The sequence below is a fragment of the Astyanax mexicanus genome, unplaced genomic scaffold, assembly GCF_023375975.1.
Source record: "Astyanax mexicanus isolate ESR-SI-001 unplaced genomic scaffold, AstMex3_surface scaffold_46, whole genome shotgun sequence".
Lineage (NCBI taxonomy): Eukaryota > Metazoa > Chordata > Actinopteri > Characiformes > Acestrorhamphidae > Astyanax > Astyanax mexicanus.
The window spans coordinates 1-13,971 of record NW_026040056.1 but is presented as its reverse complement, the minus strand read 5'-3'; the positions used below and the strand labels follow the sequence as shown (position 1 = coordinate 13,971).

Sequence of the window (13,971 nt, the reverse complement as noted above, 5' to 3'; positions counted from 1 at the left end):
GGATTCAGGTCTGGGGAACGGGCGGGCCAGTCCATAGCTTCAATGCCTTCATCTTGCAGGAACTGCTGACACACTCCAGCCACATGAGGTCTAGCATTGTCCTGCATTAGGAGGAACCCAGGGCCAACCGCACCAGCATATGGTCTCACAAGGGGTCTGAGGATCTCATCTCGGTACCTAATGGCAGTCAGGCTACCTCTGGTGAGCACATGGAGGGCTGTGCGGCCCTCCAAAAAATGCCACCACACCATTACTGACCCACTGCCAAACCGGTCATGCTGAAGGATGTTGCAGGCAGCAGACCGCTCTCCACGGCGTCTCCAGACTCTGTCACGTCTGTCATGTGCTCAGTGTGAACCTGCTTTCATCTGTGAAGAGCACAAGGCGCCAGTGGCGAATTTGCCAATCCTGGTGTTCTCTGGCAAATGCCAAGCGTCCTGCACGGTGTTGGGCTGTGAGCACAACCCCCATCTGTGGACGTCGGGCCCTCATACCATCCTCATGGAGTCGGTTTCTAACCGTTTGTGCAGACACATGCACATTTGTGGCCTGCTGGAGGTCATTTTGCAGGGCTCTGGCAGTGCTCCTCCTGTTCCTTCTTGCACAAAGGCGGAGGTAGCGGTCCTGCTGCTGGGTTGTTGCCCTCCTACGGCCTCCTCCAAGTCTCCTGGTGTACTGGCCTGTCTCCTGGTAGCGCCTCCAGCCTCTGGACACTACGCTGACAGACACAGCAAACCTTCTTGCCACAGCTCGCATTGATGTGCCATCCTGGATGAGCTGCACTACCTGAGCCACTTGTGTGGGTTGTAGAGTCCTTCTCATGCTACCACGAGTGTGAAAGAACCACCAACATTCAAAACTGACCAAAACATCAGCCAGACAGCATAGGTTCTGAGAAGTGGTCTGTGGTCCCCACCTGCAGAACCACTCCTTTATTGAGTGTGTCTTGCTAATTGCCAATAATTTCCACCTGTTGTCTATTCCATTTGCACAACAGCAGGTGAAATTGATTGTCAATCAGTGTTGCTTCATAAGTGGACAGTTTAATTTCACAGAAGTTTGATTTACTTGGAGTTATATTGTGTTATTTGAGTGTTCCCTTTATTTTTTTGAGCAGTGTATATAAGTTCAGTAATGCATGCTTGGTTGTGTCAAAAAAGAGATAAATAATAAACAGTAAACAGTTCTGTTTTGTTTTGAAGTTGTATGTTGCTCTTTTTGAAGTGCTTATTTGTTGAACTACATGGTAAGAACTGAGTAAAACCAGAGAAATAAGCTCTGCTCTCTTTTACAGTCCTTTTACTCCTTTATTAAGCAGAAAGTTCTGTTAGTTACACAGTGTTTTATATGGTACTTACAGAAAGTTGTGTCACATTTAAGTAGTTATTATATATATTTTAATATATATATATATATATATATATATATATATATATATATATATATATATATATATATATATATATATATATATATATATAATAACTACTTAAATGTGACACAACTTTCTGTAAGTACCATGTAATATATATTCTTTTGGGTTTCTGAATGGGTTTTTGTATGTGAAACGTGAAACATCCAGTCCTGTAGGGGGAGCAGTGCCAGGGGGCGGGCGCTAGGCTGTGGCTTAGGTGAGCAACAGGAGATGGGTCTCAGATTCAGCTGAGAACTCACACTGGGAACACCGTGACTTCTCTGTATCCAGGTGGGGAAATATGTGGAACTGTGCAAGTATAAATGTTTCCAAAGCACTATAACAGGGATATTTGAGTGTATATGTTCGTTAAAAGGTTTTGCTGTGTAATATGAGCCGCTATGGTCTTGTGTGTTGGTGGACGCTCAGCATCGGGGAGCATTCACTCCCGCGGCCCGCTAGCCACGCGCCTGGCCGGCGCTCTTGCCTCTGCCACTAGCATTAACCACTGCCCCCGCTAACCGCGCGCCTTACCGGCTCCCCGCTGTTATTCCTCTCGCTCTTTCGGTCGCTAACTTCGCTCTATAACCGTGTTTAAGCCTGTGATTATCTCTCGTGTGTTCGCGCTCTAGTTTTAGCTATTTTCGCTCGGTAATTGTGCCCGTGTGTCGCTGTTTCTCAAAGTAGCTCGGGCTAATTTCGCGCCTTCATTCCTATTGTTTCTCTATACATTTACGCTAGCATTAGCAGTCGCTGTTAGTTAAATACATGTTTATTAAAAGTCAAGTCAATTTTATTCTCTTTTTAAGAGCCAGTTTGGCCTTGTTAAAGTAAATATAGAGCCTCTGCCAACCACAATAATGAGTTATTACAGCTAGATAAGCTACAGTTTAAGGTTTCTCTAAGTAATCATGTTTTTATACACTTTGTTCAAGTTTTATACTTTGGTCAATTCTATACACTCTATGCAGATACAAATATTAGAAACTCTGCTTAAAATGAGATTTAAAAGCACTAAGATGTAGTTAGTGTGCTCAGTAAAAGTTAAAGGTGTTTTTGGTAATGTAGTGTGTTAATATGAAAGAAGTTTGAGTATTGGTATATGTATGCATATGTAAATGTATTAATATAGAGTAGTATTTTTATATTCATATATATATATTTTTTTTTGTGTGTAGAAACAGTATTAAGAGGGTTTGCTGATTAAAAAGTAAAGGTAATATGTACTGTGATATACAGAGTTTTGTTAACTGAAAAAAAGTAAAAAAAAAAAAAAGGATTCTCTGTGAATGTATGTAAAATGCAGATGAGATGCAATGTGTATGTGAAACTGCAAAAGAAAGAGAAAAGAGACCAAAGTAAAAGTGGTTTAGTTTGTGTTTGTTGTTAAATAAAGAGATTAAGCTGAGAACTCACTGGAAACACCGTCTCACTGTGTCTTCTCTGTATCCTGTATTCAGCTGATCTAGGCCCTGCTCACCCGGGGTCGCAAACTGTTATAGCCTAACCCACGCCTGGGGAGTGTAACAGTTAGTGTTTTTACATGGTACTTACAGTAGGATGTTCTACAGAGGGTTATTTGTTGAACTACACGGTAAGAACTGAGTAAAACCAGAAAAATAAGCTCTGCTTTCTTTTACAGTCCTTTTACTCCTTTATTAAGCAGAATGTTCTGTTAGTTACACAGTGTTTTACATGGTACTTACAGTAGGATGTTCTACAGAGGGTTATTTGTTGAACTACATGGTAAGAACTGAGTAAAACCAGAAAAATAAGCTCTGCTTTCTTTTACAGTCCTTTTACTCCTTTATTAAGCAGAAAGTTCTGTTAGTTACACAGTGTTTTTACATGGTACTTACAGTAGGATGTTCTACAGAGGGTAATTTGTTGAACTACACGGTAAGAACTGAGTAAAACCAGAGAAATAAGCTCTGCTTTCTTTTACAGTCCTTTTACTCCTTTATTAAGCAGAAAGTTCTGTTAGTTACACAGTGTTTTATATGGTACTTACAGTAGGATGTTCTACAGAGGGTTATTTGTTGAACTACACGGTAAGAACTGAGTAAAACCAGAGAAATAAGCTCTGCTTTCTTTTACAGTCCTTTTACTCCTTTATTAAGCAGAAAGTTCTGTTAGTTACACAGTGTTTTACATGGTACTTACAGTAGGATGTTCTACAGAGGGTTATTTGTTGAACTACACGGTAAGAACTGAGTAAAACCAGAGAAATAAGCTCTGCTTTCTTTTACAGTCCTTTTACTCATTTATTAAGCAGAAAGTTCTGTTAGTTACACAGTGTTTTATATGGTACTTACAGAAGGATGTTCTACAGAGGGTTATTTGTTGAACTACATGGTAAGAACTGAGTAAAACCAGAAAAATAAGCTCTGCTTTCTTTTACAGTCCATTTACTCCTTTATTAAGCAGAAAGTTCTGTTAGTTACACAGTGTTTTATATGGTACTTACAGAAGGATGTTCTACAGAGGGTTATTTGTTGAACTAAATGGTAAGAACTCAGTAAAGAGAAATAAGCTATTTCTTCTCTGTTATCAGGTATTGACATTTTATTTTTAAATCAAATAAATAGAGACTGATTAAAATGAACAGTATTGGTACTTATCATCATGTTACTGGGGTTAGTACCTCACACTTACCTGGTTATTACCTAGAACCTGCGAGATATTTCAGTGTAAGGAAACTGTATTGTTACTTATCATCATGTTACTGGGGTTAGTACCTCACACTTACCTGGTTATTACCTAGAACCTGTGAGACATTTCAGTGTAATTAAATTGAACTGTCCTTGTTCTTACCATCTTGTTAACCAACATAATTACCTAGTACTTTAGAGTTTGTACCACCCATGTACCTGTTTATTACCTAGTTCCATTTCAGTGTAATTAGGCAAGACTGTCCTGGTGCTTACCATCTTGTTACCCAAAATAATTACTTAGTACTTCCGAGTTTGTACCTCACTATTACCTGGTTAATACCTAGACATTTCAGTGTAATTAGGCAAGACTTTCCTGGTACTTACCATCTCGTTACCCAAAATAATTACTTAGTACTTCCGAGTTTGTACCTCACTATTACCTGGTTAATACCTAGATATTTCAGTGTAATTAGGCAAGACTTTCCTGGTACTTACCATCTCGTTACCCAAAATAATTACTTAGTACTTCCGAGTTTGTACCTCACTATTACCTGGTTAATACCTAGATATTTCAGTGTAATTAGGCAAGACTTTCCTGGTACTTACCATCTCGTTACCCAAAATAATTACTTAGTACTTCCGAGTTTGTACCTCACTATTACCTGGTTAATACCTAGATATTTCAGTGTAATTAGGCAAGACTTTCCTGGTACTTACCATCTCGTTACCCAAAATAATTACTTAGTACTTCCGAGTTTGTACCTCACTATTACCTGGTTAATACCTAGATATTTCAGTGTAATTAGGCAAGACTTTCCTGGTACTTACCATCTCGTTACCCAAAATAATTACTTAGTACTTCAGAGTTTGTACCTCACTATTACCTGGTTAATACCTAGAACTTAGGGTACTGTAAAAGAAAGCGTTACCGGTATTCCCAGGTGGTCTCCCATCCAAGTACTAACCAGGCCAAACCCTGCTTAGCTTCCGAGATCAGACGAGATCGGGCGTTCTCAGGGTAGTGTGACCGTAAGCCATTGCAGAGCTCTCATCAAGACTACTTATGCAACTTCATCTATGTTGGGTTTCAGATAACAAACTAGTAATGTATAACAAGACCATGGTAATGGAAGCAAGAGGGGAAAAGCTTACAGCACCTGGTATTCCCAGGTGGTCTCCCATCCAAGTACTAACCAGGCCAACCCCTGCTTAGCTTCCGAGATCAGACGAGATCGGGCGTTCTCAGGGTAGTGTGACCGTAAGCCATTGCAGAGCTCTCATCAAGACTACTTATGCAACTTCATCTATGTTGGGTTTCAGATAACAAACTAGTAATGTATAACAAGACCATGGTAATGGAAGCAAGAGGGGAAAAGCTTACAGCACCTGGTATTCCCAGGTGGTCTCCCATCCAAGTACTAACCAGGCCAAACCCTGCTTAGCTTCCGAGATCAGACGAGATCGGGCGTTCTCAGGGTAGTGTGACCGTAAGCCATTGCAGAGCTCTCATCAAGACTACTTATGCAACTTCATCTATGTTGGGTTTCAGATAACAAACTAGTAATGTATAACAAGACCATGGTAATGGAAGCAAGAGGGGAAAAGCTTACAGCACCTGGTATTCCCAGGTGGTCTCCCATCCAAGTACTAACCAGGCCAAACCCTGCTTAGCTTCCGAGATCAGACGAGATCGGGCGTTCTCAGGGTAGTGTGACCGTAAGCCATTGCAGAGCTCTCATCAAGACTACTTATGCAACTTCATCTATGTTGGGTTTCAGATAACAAACTAGTAATGTATAACAAGACCATGGTAATGGAAGCAAGAGGGGAAAAGCTTACAGCACCTGGTATTCCCAGGTGGTCTCCCATCCAAGTACTAACCAGGCCAAACCCTGCTTAGCTTCCGAGATCAGACGAGATCGGGCGTTCTCAGGGTAGTGTGACCGTAAGCCATTGCAGAGCTCTCATCAAGACTACTTATGCAACTTCATCTATGTTGGGTTTCAGATAACAAACTAGTAATGTATAACAAGACCATGGTAATGGAAGCAAGAGGGGAAAAGCTTACAGCACCTGGTATTCCCAGGTGGTCTCCCATCCAAGTACTAACCAGGCCAAACCCTGCTTAGCTTCCGAGATCAGACGAGATCGGGCGTTCTCAGGGTAGTGTGACCGTAAGCCATTGCAGAGCTCTCATCAAGACTACTTATGCAACTTCATCTATGTTGGGTTTCAGATAACAAACTAGTAATGTATAACAAGACCATGGTAATGGAAGCAAGAGGGGAAAAGCTTACAGCACCTGGTATTCCCAGGTGGTCTCCCATCCAAGTACTAACCAGGCCAAACCCTGCTTAGCTTCCGAGATCAGACGAGATCGGGCGTTCTCAGGGTAGTGTGACCGTAAGCCATTGCAGAGCTCTCATCAAGACTACTTATGCAACTTCATCTATGTTGGGTTTCAGATAACAAACTAGTAATGTATAACAAGACCATGGTAATGGAAGCAAGAGGGGAAAAGCTTACAGCACCTGGTATTCCCAGGTGGTCTCCCATCCAAGTACTAACCAGGCCAAACCCTGCTTAGCTTCCGAGATCAGACGAGATCGGGCGTTCTCAGGGTAGTGTGACCGTAAGCCATTGCAGAGCTCTCATCAAGACTACTTATGCAACTTCATCTATGTTGGGTTTCAGATAACAAACTAGTAATGTATAACAAGACCATGGTAATGGAAGCAAGAGGGGAAAAGCTTACAGCACCTGGTATTCCCAGGTGGTCTCCCATCCAAGTACTAACCAGGCCAAAACCTGCTTAGCTTCCGAGATCAGACGAGATCGGGCGTTCTCAGGGTAGTGTGACCGTAAGCCATTGCAGAGCTCTCATCAAGACTACTTATGCAACTTCATCTATGTTGGGTTTCAGATAACAAACTAGTAATGTATAACAAGACCATGGTAATGGAAGCAAGAGGGGAAAAGCTTACAGCACCTGGTATTCCCAGGTGGTCTCCCATCCAAGTACTAACCAGGCCAAACCCTGCTTAGCTTCCGAAATCAGACGAGATCGGGCGTTCTCAGGGTAGTGTGACCGTAAGCCATTGCAGAGCTCTCATCAAGACTACTTATGCAACTTCATCTATGTTGGGTTTCAGATAACAAACTAGTAATGTATAACAAGACCATGGTAATGGAAGCAAGAGGGGAAAAGCTTACAGCACCTGGTATTCCCAGGTGGTCTCCCATCCAAGTACTAACCAGGCCAACCCCTGCTTAGCTTCCGAGATCAGACGAGATCGGGCGTTCTCAGGGTAGTGTGACCGTAAGCCATTGCAGAGCTCTCATCAAGACTACTTATGCAACTTCATCTATGTTGGGTTTCAGATAACAAACTAGTAATGTATAACAAGACCATGGTAATGGAAGCAAGAGGGGAAAAGCTTACAGCACCTGGTATTCCCAGGTGGTCTCCCATCCAAGTACTAACCAGGCCAAACCCTGCTTAGCTTCCGAGATCAGACGAGATCGGGCGTTCTCAGGGTAGTGTGACCGTAAGCCATTGCAGAGCTCTCATCAAGACTACTTATGCAACTTCATCTATGTTGGGTTTCAGATAACAAACTAGTAATGTATAACAAGACCATGGTAATGGAAGCAAGAGGGGAAAAGCTTACAGCACCTGGTATTCCCAGGTGGTCTCCCATCCAAGTACTAACCAGGCCAAACCCTGCTTAGCTTCCGAGATCAGACGAGATCGGGCGTTCTCAGGGTAGTGTGACCGTAAGCCATTGCAGAGCTCTCATCAAGACTACTTATGCAACTTCATCTATGTTGGGTTTCAGATAACAAACTAGTAATGTATAACAAGACCATGGTAATGGAAGCAAGAGGGGAAAAGCTTACAGCACCTGGTATTCCCAGGTGGTCTCCCATCCAAGTACTAACCAGGCCAAACCCTGCTTAGCTTCCGAGATCAGACGAGATCGGGCGTTCTCAGGGTAGTGTGACCGTAAGCCATTGCAGAGCTCTCATCAAGACTACTTATGCAACTTCATCTATGTTGGGTTTCAGATAACAAACTAGTAATGTATAACAAGACCATGGTAATGGAAGCAAGAGGGGAAAAGCTTACAGCACCTGGTATTCCCAGGTGGTCTCCCATCCAAGTACTAACCAGGCCAAACCCTGCTTAGCTTCCGAGATCAGACGAGATCGGGCGTTCTCAGGGTAGTGTGACCGTAAGCCATTGCAGAGCTCTCATCAAGACTACTTATGCAACTTCATCTATGTTGGGTTTCAGATAACAAACTAGTAATGTATAACAAGACCATGGTAATGGAAGCAAGAGGGGAAAAGCTTACAGCACCTGGTATTCCCAGGTGGTCTCCCATCCAAGTACTAACCAGGCCAAACCCTGCTTAGCTTCCGAGATCAGACGAGATCGGGCGTTCTCAGGGTAGTGTGACCGTAAGCCATTGCAGAGCTCTCATCAAGACTACTTATGCAACTTCATCTATGTTGGGTTTCAGATAACAAACTAGTAATGTATAACAAGACCATGGTAATGGAAGCAAGAGGGGAAAAGCTTACAGCACCTGGTATTCCCAGGTGGTCTCCCATCCAAGTACTAACCAGGCCAAACCCTGCTTAGCTTCCGAGATCAGACGAGATCGGGCGTTCTCAGGGTAGTGTGACCGTAAGCCATTGCAGAGCTCTCATCAAGACTACTTATGCAACTTCATCTATGTTGGGTTTCAGATAACAAACTAGTAATGTATAACAAGACCATGGTAATGGAAGCAAGAGGGGAAAAGCTTACAGCACCTGGTATTCCCAGGTGGTCTCCCATCCAAGTACTAACCAGGCCAAACCCTGCTTAGCTTCCGAGATCAGACGAGATCGGGCGTTCTCAGGGTAGTGTGACCGTAAGCCATTGCAGAGCTCTCATCAAGACTACTTATGCAACTTCATCTATGTTGGGTTTCAGATAACAAACTAGTAATGTATAACAAGACCATGGTAATGGAAGCAAGAGGGGGAAAAGCTTACAGCACCTGGTATTCCCAGGTGGTCTCCCATCCAAGTACTAACCAGGCCAACCCCTGCTTAGCTTCCGAGATCAGACGAGATCGGGCGTTCTCAGGGTAGTGTGACCGTAAGCCATTGCAGAGCTCTCATCAAGACTACTTATGCAACTTCATCTATGTTGGGTTTCAGATAACAAACTAGTAATGTATAACAAGACCATGGTAATGGAAGCAAGAGGGGAAAAGCTTACAGCACCTGGTATTCCCAGGTGGTCTCCCATCCAAGTACTAACCAGGCCAAACCCCTGCTTAGCTTCCGAGATCAGACGAGATCGGGCGTTCTCAGGGTAGTGTGACCGTAAGCCATTGCAGAGCTCTCATCAAGACTACTTATGCAACTTCATCTATGTTGGGTTTCAGATAACAAACTAGTAATGTATAACAAGACCATGGTAATGGAAGCAAGAGGGGAAAAGCTTACAGCACCTGGTATTCCCAGGTGGTCTCCCATCCAAGTACAAACCAGGCCAAACCCTGCTTAGCTTCCGAGATCAGACGAGATCGGGCGTTCTCAGGGTAGTGTGACCGTAAGCCATTGCAGGAGCTCTCATCAAGACTACTTATGCAACTTCATCTATGTTGGGTTTCAGATAACAAACTAGTAATGTATAACAAGACCATGGTAATGGAAGCAAGAGGGGAAAAGCTTACAGCACCTGGTATTCCCAGGTGGTCTCCCATCCAAGTACTAACCAGGCCAAACCCTGCTTAGCTTCCGAGATCAGACGAGATCGGGCGTTCTCAGGGTAGTGTGACCGTAAGCCATTGCAGAGCTCTCATCAAGACTACTTATGCAACTTCATCTATGTTGGGTTTCAGATAACAAACTAGTAATGTATAACAAGACCATGGTAATGGAAGCAAGAGGGGAAAAGCTTACAGCACCTGGTATTCCCAGGTGGTCTCCAATCCAAGTACTAACCAGGCCAAACCCTGCTTAGCTTCCGAGATCAGACGAGATCGGGCGTTCTCAGGGTAGTGTGACCGTAAGCCATTGCAGAGCTCTCATCAAGACTACTTATGCAACTTCATCTATGTTGGGTTTCAGATAACAAACTAGTAATGTATAACAAGACCATGGTAATGGAAGCAAGAGGGGAAAAGCTTACAGCACCTGGTATTCCCAGGTGGTCTCCCATCCAAGTACTAACCAGGCCAAACCCTGCTTAGCTTCCGAGATCAGACGAGATCGGGCGTTCTCAGGGTAGTGTGACCGTAAGCCATTGCAGAGCTCTCATCAAGACTACTTATGCAACTTCATCTATGTTGGGTTTCAGATAACAAACTAGTAATGTATAACAAGACCATGGTAATGGAAGCAAGAGGGGAAAAGCTTACAGCACCTGGTATTCCCAGGTGGTCTCCCATCCAAGTACTAACCAGGCCAAACCCTGCTTAGCTTCCGAGATCAGACGAGATCGGGCGTTCTCAGGGTAGTGTGACCGTAAGCCATTGCAGAGCTCTCATCAAGACTACTTATGCAACTTCATCTATGTTGGGTTTCAGATAACAAACTAGTAATGTATAACAAGACCATGGTAATGGAAGCAAGAGGGGAAAAGCTTACAGCACCTGGTATTCCCAGGTGGTCTCCCATCCAAGTACTAACCAGGCCAAACCCTGCTTAGCTTCCGAGATCAGACGAGATCGGGCGTTCTCAGGGTAGTGTGACCGTAAGCCATTGCAGAGCTCTCATCAAGACTACTTATGCAACTTCATCTATGTTGGGTTTCAGATAACAAACTAGTAATGTATAACAAGACCATGGTAATGGAAGCAAGAGGGGAAAAGCTTACAGCACCTGGTATTCCCAGGTGGTCTCCCATCCAAGTACTAACCAGGCCAAACCCTGCTTAGCTTCCGAGATCAGACGAGATCGGGCGTTCTCAGGGTAGTGTGACCGTAAGCCATTGCAGAGCTCTCATCAAGACTACTTATGCAACTTCATCTATGTTGGGTTTCAGATAACAAACTAGTAATGTATAACAAGACCATGGTAATGGAAGCAAGAGGGGAAAAGCTTACAGCACCTGGTATTCCCAGGTGGTCTCCCATCCAAGTACTAACCAGGCCAAACCCTGCTTAGCTTCCGAGATCAGACGAGATCGGGCGTTCTCAGGGTAGTGTGACCGTAAGCCATTGCAGAGCTCTCATCAAGACTACTTATGCAACTTCATCTATGTTGGGTTTCAGATAACAAACTAGTAATGTATAACAAGACCATGGTAATGGAAGCAAGAGGGGAAAAGCTTACAGCACCTGGTATTCCCAGGTGGTCTCCCATCCAAGTACTAACCAGGCCAAACCCTGCTTAGCTTCCGAGATCAGACGAGATCGGGCGTTCTCAGGGTAGTGTGACCGTAAGCCATTGCAGAGCTCTCATCAAGACTACTTATGCAACTTCATCTATGTTGGGTTTCAGATAACAAACTAGTAATGTATAACAAGACCATGGTAATGGAAGCAAGAGGGGAAAAGCTTACAGCACCTGGTATTCCCAGGTGGTCTCCCATCCAAGTACTAACCAGGCCAAACCCTGCTTAGCTTCCGAGATCAGACGAGATCGGGCGTTCTCAGGGTAGTGTGACCGTAAGCCATTGCAGAGCTCTCATCAAGACTACTTATGCAACTTCATCTATGTTGGGTTTCAGATAACAAACTAGTAATGTATAACAAGACCATGGTAATGGAAGCAAGAGGGGAAAAGCTTACAGCACCTGGTATTCCCAGGTGGTCTCCCATCCAAGTACTAACCAGGCCAAACCCTGCTTAGCTTCCGAGATCAGACGAGATCGGGCGTTCTCAGGGTAGTGTGACCGTAAGCCATTGCAGAGCTCTCATCAAGACTACTTATGCAACTTCATCTATGTTGGGTTTCAGATAACAAACTAGTAATGTATAACAAGACCATGGTAATGGAAGCAAGAGGGGAAAAGCTTACAGCACCTGGTATTCCCAGGTGGTCTCCCATCCAAGTACTAACCAGGCCAAACCCTGCTTAGCTTCCGAGATCAGACGAGATCGGGCGTTCTCAGGGTAGTGTGACCGTAAGCCATTGCAGAGCTCTCATCAAGACTACTTATGCAACTTCATCTATGTTGGGTTTCAGATAACAAACTAGTAATGTATAACAAGACCATGGTAATGGAAGCAAGAGGGGAAAAGCTTACAGCACCTGGTATTCCCAGGTGGTCTCCCATCCAAGTACTAACCAGGCCAAACCCTGCTTAGCTTCCGAGATCAGACGAGATCGGGCGTTCTCAGGGTAGTGTGACCGTAAGCCATTGCAGAGCTCTCATCAAGACTACTTATGCAACTTCATCTATGTTGGGTTTCAGATAACAAACTAGTAATGTATAACAAGACCATGGTAATGGAAGCAAGAGGGAAAAGCTTACAGCACCTGGTATTCCCAGGTGGTCTCCCATCCAAGTACTAACCAGGCCAAACCCTGCTTAGCTTCCGAGATCAGACGAGATCGGGCGTTCTCAGGGTAGTGTGACCGTAAGCCATTGCAGAGCTCTCATCAAGACTACTTATGCAACTTCATCTATGTTGGGTTTCAGATAACAAACTAGTAATGTATAACAAGACCATGGTAATGGAAGCAAGAGGGGAAAAGCTTACAGCACCTGGTATTCCCAGGTGGTCTCCCATCCAAGTACTAACCAGGCCAAACCCTGCTTAGCTTCCGAGATCAGACGAGATCGGGCGTTCTCAGGGTAGTGTGACCGTAAGCCATTGCAGAGCTCTCATCAAGACTACTTATGCAACTTCATCTATGTTGGGTTTCAGATAACAAACTAGTAATGTATAACAAGACCATGGTAATGGAAGCAAGAGGGGAAAAGCTTACAGCACCTGGTATTCCCAGGTGGTCTCCCATCCAAGTACTAACCAGGCCAAACCCTGCTTAGCTTCCGAGATCAGACGAGATCGGGCGTTCTCAGGGTAGTGTGACCGTAAGCCATTGCAGAGCTCTCATCAAGACTACTTATGCAACTTCATCTATGTTGGGTTTCAGATAACAAACTAGTAATGTATAACAAGACCATGGTAATGGAAGCAAGAGGGGAAAAGCTTACAGCACCTGGTATTCCCAGGTGGTCTCCCATCCAAGTACTAACCAGGCCAAACCCTGCTTAGCTTCCGAGATCAGACGAGATCGGGCGTTCTCAGGGTAGTGTGACCGTAAGCCATTGCAGAGCTCTCATCAAGACTACTTATGCAACTTCATCTATGTTGGGTTTCAGATAACAAACTAGTAATGTATAACAAGACCATGGTAATGGAAGCAAGAGGGGAAAAGCTTACAGCACCTGGTATTCCCAGGTGGTCTCCCATCCAAGTACTAACCAGGCCAAACCCTGCTTAGCTTCCGAGATCAGACGAGATCGGGCGTTCTCAGGGTAGTGTGACCGTAAGCCATTGCAGAGCTCTCATCAAGACTACTTATGCAACTTCATCTATGTTGGGTTTCAGATAACAAACTAGTAATGTATAAACAAGACCATGGTAATGGAAGCAAGAGGGGAAAAGCTTACAGCACCTGGTATTCCCAGGTGGTCTCCCATCCAAGTACTAACCAGGCCAAACCCTGCTTAGCTTCCGAGATCAGACGAGATCGGGCGTTCTCAGGGTAGTGTGACCGTAAGCCATTGCAGAGCTCTCATCAAGACTACTTATGCAACTTCATCTATGTTGGGTTTCAGATAACAAACTAGTAATGTATAACAAGACCATGGTAATGGAAGCAAGAGGGGAAAAGCTTACAGCACCTGGTATTCCCAAGGTGGTCTCCCATCCAAGTACTAACCAG

General features: G+C 44.1%; 38 non-coding genes and 1 pseudogene across 38 annotated transcripts; all 39 read right to left on the bottom strand.

The window, feature by feature from the left end:
• Positions 1-4,985: 4,985 nt before the first annotated feature.
• LOC125796420 (5S ribosomal RNA) lies at positions 4,986-5,103 on the bottom strand (annotated as a pseudogene).
• Positions 5,104-5,213: 110 nt separating this feature from the next.
• On the bottom strand, positions 5,214-5,332 carry LOC125795891 (5S ribosomal RNA). The gene has a single exon (XR_007434883.1). It is a non-coding gene; the product is annotated as a 5S ribosomal RNA (ribosomal RNA).
• Positions 5,333-5,442: 110 nt separating this feature from the next.
• LOC125796815 (5S ribosomal RNA) lies at positions 5,443-5,561 on the bottom strand. Its single transcript, XR_007435724.1, has one exon. It is a non-coding gene; the product is annotated as a 5S ribosomal RNA (ribosomal RNA).
• Positions 5,562-5,671: 110 nt separating this feature from the next.
• Positions 5,672-5,790, bottom strand: LOC125796804 (5S ribosomal RNA). The gene has a single exon (XR_007435713.1). It is a non-coding gene; the product is annotated as a 5S ribosomal RNA (ribosomal RNA).
• A 110-nt stretch (positions 5,791-5,900) lies between these two features.
• LOC125796793 (5S ribosomal RNA) lies at positions 5,901-6,019 on the bottom strand. Its single transcript, XR_007435700.1, has one exon. It is a non-coding gene; the product is annotated as a 5S ribosomal RNA (ribosomal RNA).
• A 110-nt stretch (positions 6,020-6,129) lies between these two features.
• Positions 6,130-6,248, bottom strand: LOC125796781 (5S ribosomal RNA). The gene has a single exon (XR_007435689.1). It is a non-coding gene; the product is annotated as a 5S ribosomal RNA (ribosomal RNA).
• Positions 6,249-6,358: 110 nt separating this feature from the next.
• LOC125796769 (5S ribosomal RNA) lies at positions 6,359-6,477 on the bottom strand. Its single transcript, XR_007435677.1, has one exon. It is a non-coding gene; the product is annotated as a 5S ribosomal RNA (ribosomal RNA).
• Positions 6,478-6,587: 110 nt separating this feature from the next.
• On the bottom strand, positions 6,588-6,706 carry LOC125796758 (5S ribosomal RNA). Its single transcript, XR_007435666.1, has one exon. It is a non-coding gene; the product is annotated as a 5S ribosomal RNA (ribosomal RNA).
• A 110-nt stretch (positions 6,707-6,816) lies between these two features.
• LOC125796115 (5S ribosomal RNA) lies at positions 6,817-6,935 on the bottom strand. The gene has a single exon (XR_007435107.1). It is a non-coding gene; the product is annotated as a 5S ribosomal RNA (ribosomal RNA).
• Positions 6,936-7,045: 110 nt separating this feature from the next.
• Positions 7,046-7,164, bottom strand: LOC125795978 (5S ribosomal RNA). The gene has a single exon (XR_007434970.1). It is a non-coding gene; the product is annotated as a 5S ribosomal RNA (ribosomal RNA).
• Positions 7,165-7,274: 110 nt separating this feature from the next.
• LOC125795890 (5S ribosomal RNA) lies at positions 7,275-7,393 on the bottom strand. The gene has a single exon (XR_007434882.1). It is a non-coding gene; the product is annotated as a 5S ribosomal RNA (ribosomal RNA).
• A 110-nt stretch (positions 7,394-7,503) lies between these two features.
• LOC125796747 (5S ribosomal RNA) lies at positions 7,504-7,622 on the bottom strand. The gene has a single exon (XR_007435655.1). It is a non-coding gene; the product is annotated as a 5S ribosomal RNA (ribosomal RNA).
• A 110-nt stretch (positions 7,623-7,732) lies between these two features.
• Positions 7,733-7,851, bottom strand: LOC125796736 (5S ribosomal RNA). The gene has a single exon (XR_007435644.1). It is a non-coding gene; the product is annotated as a 5S ribosomal RNA (ribosomal RNA).
• Positions 7,852-7,961: 110 nt separating this feature from the next.
• On the bottom strand, positions 7,962-8,080 carry LOC125796725 (5S ribosomal RNA). The gene has a single exon (XR_007435633.1). It is a non-coding gene; the product is annotated as a 5S ribosomal RNA (ribosomal RNA).
• Positions 8,081-8,190: 110 nt separating this feature from the next.
• Positions 8,191-8,309, bottom strand: LOC125796714 (5S ribosomal RNA). The gene has a single exon (XR_007435622.1). It is a non-coding gene; the product is annotated as a 5S ribosomal RNA (ribosomal RNA).
• A 110-nt stretch (positions 8,310-8,419) lies between these two features.
• Positions 8,420-8,538, bottom strand: LOC125796703 (5S ribosomal RNA). Its single transcript, XR_007435611.1, has one exon. It is a non-coding gene; the product is annotated as a 5S ribosomal RNA (ribosomal RNA).
• Positions 8,539-8,648: 110 nt separating this feature from the next.
• On the bottom strand, positions 8,649-8,767 carry LOC125796692 (5S ribosomal RNA). Its single transcript, XR_007435600.1, has one exon. It is a non-coding gene; the product is annotated as a 5S ribosomal RNA (ribosomal RNA).
• Positions 8,768-8,877: 110 nt separating this feature from the next.
• Positions 8,878-8,996, bottom strand: LOC125796681 (5S ribosomal RNA). Its single transcript, XR_007435589.1, has one exon. It is a non-coding gene; the product is annotated as a 5S ribosomal RNA (ribosomal RNA).
• A 111-nt stretch (positions 8,997-9,107) lies between these two features.
• On the bottom strand, positions 9,108-9,226 carry LOC125795889 (5S ribosomal RNA). The gene has a single exon (XR_007434881.1). It is a non-coding gene; the product is annotated as a 5S ribosomal RNA (ribosomal RNA).
• A 110-nt stretch (positions 9,227-9,336) lies between these two features.
• Positions 9,337-9,456, bottom strand: LOC125796226 (5S ribosomal RNA). Its single transcript, XR_007435218.1, has one exon. It is a non-coding gene; the product is annotated as a 5S ribosomal RNA (ribosomal RNA).
• Positions 9,457-9,566: 110 nt separating this feature from the next.
• On the bottom strand, positions 9,567-9,685 carry LOC125795874 (5S ribosomal RNA). Its single transcript, XR_007434866.1, has one exon. It is a non-coding gene; the product is annotated as a 5S ribosomal RNA (ribosomal RNA).
• Positions 9,686-9,796: 111 nt separating this feature from the next.
• LOC125796670 (5S ribosomal RNA) lies at positions 9,797-9,915 on the bottom strand. The gene has a single exon (XR_007435578.1). It is a non-coding gene; the product is annotated as a 5S ribosomal RNA (ribosomal RNA).
• A 110-nt stretch (positions 9,916-10,025) lies between these two features.
• LOC125796215 (5S ribosomal RNA) lies at positions 10,026-10,144 on the bottom strand. The gene has a single exon (XR_007435207.1). It is a non-coding gene; the product is annotated as a 5S ribosomal RNA (ribosomal RNA).
• Positions 10,145-10,254: 110 nt separating this feature from the next.
• Positions 10,255-10,373, bottom strand: LOC125796658 (5S ribosomal RNA). Its single transcript, XR_007435566.1, has one exon. It is a non-coding gene; the product is annotated as a 5S ribosomal RNA (ribosomal RNA).
• Positions 10,374-10,483: 110 nt separating this feature from the next.
• On the bottom strand, positions 10,484-10,602 carry LOC125796647 (5S ribosomal RNA). Its single transcript, XR_007435555.1, has one exon. It is a non-coding gene; the product is annotated as a 5S ribosomal RNA (ribosomal RNA).
• Positions 10,603-10,712: 110 nt separating this feature from the next.
• Positions 10,713-10,831, bottom strand: LOC125796636 (5S ribosomal RNA). The gene has a single exon (XR_007435544.1). It is a non-coding gene; the product is annotated as a 5S ribosomal RNA (ribosomal RNA).
• Positions 10,832-10,941: 110 nt separating this feature from the next.
• LOC125796625 (5S ribosomal RNA) lies at positions 10,942-11,060 on the bottom strand. The gene has a single exon (XR_007435533.1). It is a non-coding gene; the product is annotated as a 5S ribosomal RNA (ribosomal RNA).
• Positions 11,061-11,170: 110 nt separating this feature from the next.
• On the bottom strand, positions 11,171-11,289 carry LOC125796614 (5S ribosomal RNA). Its single transcript, XR_007435522.1, has one exon. It is a non-coding gene; the product is annotated as a 5S ribosomal RNA (ribosomal RNA).
• Positions 11,290-11,399: 110 nt separating this feature from the next.
• LOC125796603 (5S ribosomal RNA) lies at positions 11,400-11,518 on the bottom strand. The gene has a single exon (XR_007435511.1). It is a non-coding gene; the product is annotated as a 5S ribosomal RNA (ribosomal RNA).
• Positions 11,519-11,628: 110 nt separating this feature from the next.
• LOC125796592 (5S ribosomal RNA) lies at positions 11,629-11,747 on the bottom strand. The gene has a single exon (XR_007435500.1). It is a non-coding gene; the product is annotated as a 5S ribosomal RNA (ribosomal RNA).
• A 110-nt stretch (positions 11,748-11,857) lies between these two features.
• LOC125796581 (5S ribosomal RNA) lies at positions 11,858-11,976 on the bottom strand. Its single transcript, XR_007435488.1, has one exon. It is a non-coding gene; the product is annotated as a 5S ribosomal RNA (ribosomal RNA).
• A 110-nt stretch (positions 11,977-12,086) lies between these two features.
• On the bottom strand, positions 12,087-12,205 carry LOC125796569 (5S ribosomal RNA). Its single transcript, XR_007435477.1, has one exon. It is a non-coding gene; the product is annotated as a 5S ribosomal RNA (ribosomal RNA).
• A 110-nt stretch (positions 12,206-12,315) lies between these two features.
• Positions 12,316-12,434, bottom strand: LOC125796557 (5S ribosomal RNA). Its single transcript, XR_007435466.1, has one exon. It is a non-coding gene; the product is annotated as a 5S ribosomal RNA (ribosomal RNA).
• Positions 12,435-12,543: 109 nt separating this feature from the next.
• On the bottom strand, positions 12,544-12,662 carry LOC125796545 (5S ribosomal RNA). Its single transcript, XR_007435454.1, has one exon. It is a non-coding gene; the product is annotated as a 5S ribosomal RNA (ribosomal RNA).
• Positions 12,663-12,772: 110 nt separating this feature from the next.
• LOC125796534 (5S ribosomal RNA) lies at positions 12,773-12,891 on the bottom strand. Its single transcript, XR_007435443.1, has one exon. It is a non-coding gene; the product is annotated as a 5S ribosomal RNA (ribosomal RNA).
• Positions 12,892-13,001: 110 nt separating this feature from the next.
• On the bottom strand, positions 13,002-13,120 carry LOC125796522 (5S ribosomal RNA). The gene has a single exon (XR_007435432.1). It is a non-coding gene; the product is annotated as a 5S ribosomal RNA (ribosomal RNA).
• Positions 13,121-13,230: 110 nt separating this feature from the next.
• Positions 13,231-13,349, bottom strand: LOC125796511 (5S ribosomal RNA). The gene has a single exon (XR_007435421.1). It is a non-coding gene; the product is annotated as a 5S ribosomal RNA (ribosomal RNA).
• A 110-nt stretch (positions 13,350-13,459) lies between these two features.
• On the bottom strand, positions 13,460-13,578 carry LOC125796500 (5S ribosomal RNA). Its single transcript, XR_007435410.1, has one exon. It is a non-coding gene; the product is annotated as a 5S ribosomal RNA (ribosomal RNA).
• A 111-nt stretch (positions 13,579-13,689) lies between these two features.
• On the bottom strand, positions 13,690-13,808 carry LOC125796489 (5S ribosomal RNA). Its single transcript, XR_007435399.1, has one exon. It is a non-coding gene; the product is annotated as a 5S ribosomal RNA (ribosomal RNA).
• Positions 13,809-13,971: the final 163 nt, after the last annotated feature.